Consider the following 5,840-nt stretch of genomic DNA (forward strand, 5'->3'; position numbering starts at 1 on the left):
CAAATGAATAAAAATAAAGTTGTATTTGGTTGACAAATATGTTATCTTCCCCGTAACAGCTGTTTCATTCTTTAAATGTGCCCTTTTATAATAAAAAATAACAGAAAAGACAAACAATTCAACCGTGGCCACACCAAAAGTCAACTATTTTGCCAATTTTAGAAATGTTATATTCATTTTAAAAACAAGAAACAGCAATCTTCGTATTCATCAGCTTTTCAAGAATAAATATGCCAAGTTTTAAAGAGATCAATAAATGTTAACGGGGTGTGCCAGTGCGATCTTTATAGATGAATGATATTCAAGTCCTTACTCGGCGACATTTAAACACTGAATTGATTCAGATCGATTATTCCCCTTTTCGGTGTAAAAATGCCGGGAAAGAAATAATCGACAGTTTGATAGTTTCTGACTAGAGATAAACACATTAAAGATGTAAAATAATGGTTTTTTTCACATTTCATACTTGAGTTGTTCATGAATCTTTAAAGAATCACCATGCATACGAAGAGAAAAAAGGGGGGATACTCTGACGTTATACTTTGTGAGGGTTTTCGTAACCAAATGTTCATTTCTAAACATATGTGTGTCAAATCTGCCGATTGCAAATAATATTATCTTGCTTACTTCCTTAAATTTGAATATCATAGGGTCTTTACGACTTTTAGATTACCAAGGTTTAGCATGGTGAAATACCGTGATGACGAACGGCTTATATAACAGTATTTCTAAAACAAAATGATTCTCCTGATAGGGAAAACACTTTGTTAAAACAAGCACTAGTGTATAATATGAAGCCCCTTCTATCAAACTCATGTTTTATGAGAAATATTTATCTACTCAGCCCTATTAAAGTTTTTTCAATGTTTTTTTTTTTTTATTTAAACACATTTTTAATTAATTCACTGAATTATAAGGATCAGTTACTTTCACATCACATGTGTGAATGGGTCTTTTTTAAAACTATATCAGCTATAAGCAATAATTTCTAGAGCTATGTTCATTTTTTGAACATGCATCATTCATTGATTGCACTTTTTCCAGTACAAAACAGTTAATTATTATAGAAAAAAACATTAAAAAAAGAAATTTCCTTGAGATAAATCTATTTGTTTATTCAATAAAGTTGTATGCATGTGAAAGCCTTGAGTTCAGTATGAGTATTATCTGCCTATTACATACAAATATGACTATTTCAAAGGTTTCAATGTCAAAGAAACTTATAATTTTTCATTCATTTCAAATAGTTTTCTCAAAATTAAAACAAAAGGCATTGCATATGTCACACTGAATTTAAACTAATAATTCTTATAACAATTCATACAATACTTCCTTGTAGGTTTCCATGATCCATAATAAATGTATAGACATTATGATACATGTATCATCCTGCTGGTTTTCATATGATAATGCTGTACAAGATAAATTCTTTATTCCTATACTTGTCTTTTTTTTATTTCACATGTATCATGCAAAGAATATTCCTATATATCAATGTAAATTGTTGTGAATTACAATATATATACCAGTAAGTACATGCAGGTACCACATATGATGTTTGAATTATAATTATCACTTAGTTCACAGTTTAATGTATATATCCAAAATTATCTCAACTACTGCACATGATGCATAATGATATGAAAATTTCCTTTTGTGTGTTGATCCTTCAAAAAAAAAAGTGCACATTTCCTTTTATGTTTTTATTTCTTTATTTCTTTGTCTTGCATGTTCCAGAGTCAGTTTTAACATTAATGAAATCCTTCCTTTTTTTGTAATACTGAAAAGCTCTGCATTCCAAAAGTTACATGTGACATGGCATGGGTTTTTCATATTCAGCACTGTTATATTTGTGTTATATCATCAAGCTTTTATCTAAAAAACATTGATTTTCACTTTCTTTCCATGCATAGATCTAAAACTGCCCCCATATCTGGTTACAAATTGTCTGATAATTTCCTTGTGAGTGTTGATCTTCATAAGAAAGAAGTGGTCACTCTTTTCCTCTGATAACTTTTTTTCAAATTTCAGTTAGGCTATTATAGTTAAAACTAACATGTATGATACCATTGCCTCCAAGTCATCTTCATGCATGTACTGAAAAAAATATGTAAACCATTAATGGCATTTAAAAGTAATTGGTATTCATATTATGATACAAATAGAAAACTTCAGTCAAAGTTGTCACATTTGTGTATTCCTTAATTATTATTGAATTAAAAGAAAACTTGACACAAAGTTTAATTGATGAATTGTCTGTAAAAGTACAATAAAGTTTGTAAGTACAACTTACTTTAACTGATATTTACCCATCACATTGCTTTGCAAATTTGTTATTAATAATCAATATGACTTAATCAAGATTGGGTTAGTGTGACTAAATACACCAGATAACTTATATATATTCACATAAACTGAGGGTCTGGATGGTGTTTACAGAATAGATACACCAATCATGTTATAATCCCTATGGGCAATGTGCAAAATTTAAAGGCTGAGACATTAAAAATTAAGAAAAGACTGATAATAAAAGAGAATGATGGTGTGTTAAAATACAAAGAATAGAGAATAATGAGCAAAACAGATAAAGATTATACAAAATGGTATATAAAATATAGAACTGAAGGACCCTAGCAGGAATCATTCATTATAATACAATTAATACTTACATTTAATTGTGTAGACCTCATATCATAGAAACTACATTCTTTATTTAACTGTCAACTTATATGTGCCAGTTGTAAATCAATCTGCAAAAGAAGTTACAATAATTACACAATTAAGATTGATCTGTTGATGTAAATATTGCTTTATAACAAGTGTATCATAATTTGAAAAGATTTACACAAACACACATATACTTCAGATACACATTATTATAGTGAATCAATATTAAAAGTACATATTTACTTTAATCTTATGTCTATATATAAAAAAAAGACAAGAAAAAAAAATATAGTAAAGACAACAAATTCAAATGTACACTAAAAGGGATGATTTAAAATAATACTATAATGACTTACCATCAGATTTAAAACCATAAATGAAAACTTTAAGTTGTTAATAAATTAAGGCCATGATGATAAATAATATTTCTCACATATAACATCTCATGTGAATGCTTACACAATTTTATTAAATACAGACTGAGGCATAAGTATGATGCACAGAGTCATGCATGCATATATTTTGAATAATTCTTTGTTTTACTTCTACAATATGTTATAAATTGGAATTAGAAATGATTTAACATGCGATCGATTTTAAAATACGGGTACAAATATACCTACGGTACTAGATATTTAAAAAAAATGTAATCGTGAATGAAATGAATATCCAAGATCCTCGGAAGAAGGCTAAAATAATTTAAAACTAACGTACCTCAAAGTATAAGCAACCCACATCTATATTAACGTGTTGTTGTCGAACTGAAGACACTGACTTCTATCATAACAAGGTGCCCGATCAGCTGTTGGTGACAAGCTCAAATTTGACGTCGACGGAACGTTCTAGCCAATCACGTGTCGAATAGTTAGGAAAATGACGTCAGATTTAGATTGCGATGCAAACACCGAAAATCATTGCTAAATTTTTTAAAACTGCATTAACCTGCCTGAGATTATTTCCTTTAATACAAAATGCCTCTACCAAGTCACAAATATGCCAGATGTTATCCAGTTGTTTGATGTGTTTGAGTTTTTGTATTTGTCATTTAATTAGAGTCTTTCCGTTGAATTTCCTCTGAGTTCAGAATTTTGTTTGATTTTACTATTTGCTAATTAAATTACAATATCCATAAAGAATTGAAAATATTTTAGTGACAGTTAAAGCTAGTAACACGTTTAACAATGTTTGCTAATGCAGTCAATGTTAAGACAGAAAAACAACATATGTCACTTATCGATGCGATAAACCACGCAGATCATATTATTCTTTATTTCAAGTGTATTTTAAAAGTTACATGTAAAATTCCGCTGACTTAATCATAATTAATATATTGATGACGAAGTAAGAAAGATGGTACACGTACATCATCAAAACGTACATAACTTGCATAATCAATTATATTAACGAAGAAAAACAAAGACTGTCGATATGTATTGTATAATTAGCTAGTATAAACAAAGTAATTTTATTTTGCTATCATAACTGAATATATATTATAATGCCTTATTAATATCATAATAACATAATATACAAATGAATAAATGAAATATTACAGTTTTTGTAAACGATACTATACACATATATCAGACTTTTTTTTAATGATTAAATGTATTAAACGAATAATTACAACTTCTGTAAACCAACTGTCATATCAATGTTCGACTAAGTTATTTTATTTCACTATTTATACATATTTATAGTTTAATCAACCTTTGATTGGTTGCCATTGGGACTATTCAAAATGTCATTGAAAAAATCTTCATATTGACCTCTGAGTATCATATTCCCTTCTGAAACATTGGGACTACAATATACGGCGTTACGTGCGTTTAATGTACATAACGTCTTAAACTTTTTTTTCAATAGCAATATCAAAATTCATTATAAGTATTTATTATATTAATTCAAATTTATTTAAGACGTAAAAGCAAAACAAAATTTCAAAAGGCACGGGGGAAAATGTATAATATTGATCAAGAAAGTACGGAAGACAGCATCAGACATCTTTGGTATTAACATATATCATCGACAGAATTTATATATGTTAACCTGGTCTTATCTTTTATCTTGGGTCTGAAACACATTGAAACAAAAATGTATAAATTTCTTGACTTTAAATGACTTAAAACAATAACATTAACGGTACCAATTTTCCTGCACCAGATGCGCATTTCGACAATACATGTCTCTTCAGTGATGCTCGTGGCCTAAATATTTTAAATCCAAAGCTTATATAAAAGGCAAAGAGATATAATCCTAAAGGTCTAAAACGTATAGCCAAATCCGTGAAAGGAATCAGAGCTTTGCATGAGGGAGATACATTCCTTAATTTATAATAATTTCTAACATTTTGTAACTTAATAATTTTGTATTTTATGTCTATATATATACTTAATTTTCTCTCGGTCTACAGATAATGCACAGTTAGCATGAATATTGCAGCTACATAATATTTTCAAAATTGTAGGCTTTGTAATATTAGTACTGTTTGTTCTTGTTGGGGTGTCAAGGTTAATTTGTGAATGCTAATTGGGTAATCCTCTTTAAATAAAGTCATTACTTACTTACTAACTTACAACACAACATTTTACATCAAACCATCGAAAGGTTTAGCTAGCTATAAAACCAGGCTTAATCAATTATTTCCTTTAATACAAAATGCCTCTACCAAGTCACGAATATGCCAGATGTTATTCAGTTGTTTGATGTGTTTGTGCTTTTGTATTTGTCATTTGATTAGAGCCTTTCCGTTGAATTTCCTCTGAGTTCAGAATTTTGTTTGATTTTACTCTTTGCTGATTAAATTACAATATCCATAAAGAATTGAAAATATTTTAGTGACAGTTACAGCTAGTAACACGTTTAACAATGTTTGCTTATTCAATCAATATTATAACAGAAAAACAACATATGTCACTAATCGATGTGATAAACCACGCAGATCATTCACCAAGTACTTGTATTTAACTTAGTATTTAAGTAGCAACTGTATTTCAAGAATCATCTTACTATCTACGACTCTGCTATTTCACATTACGGTACGTTTTCAATTATTTTCGTACAAACGGTATTCTAGTTATTTGAATTTGTTCAATACAATTTAAAAGGTAATACAGTGAAAACTAGCTAAACCGAATCCTGTATAAACCGAAAACCTGTATAAACCAAACATG

At 28.8% G+C, this 5,840-nt stretch overlaps 1 long non-coding RNA gene across 1 annotated transcript; it reads right to left on the reverse strand.

Moving 5' to 3' along the window:
- Positions 1-1,100: 1,100 nt before the first annotated feature.
- On the reverse strand, positions 1,101-2,777 carry LOC139504782 (uncharacterized). The gene is made up of 2 exons (XR_011659358.1): positions 2,670-2,777; positions 1,101-2,097 (listed from the first exon to the last, which is right to left on the reverse strand). It is a non-coding gene; the product is annotated as an uncharacterized lncRNA (long non-coding RNA).
- Between the last annotated feature and the right edge of the window lie 3,063 nt (positions 2,778-5,840).

The sequence above is a fragment of the Mytilus edulis genome, unplaced genomic scaffold (genome assembly GCF_963676685.1).
Source record: "Mytilus edulis unplaced genomic scaffold, xbMytEdul2.2 SCAFFOLD_160, whole genome shotgun sequence".
Lineage (NCBI taxonomy): Eukaryota > Metazoa > Mollusca > Bivalvia > Mytilida > Mytilidae > Mytilus > Mytilus edulis.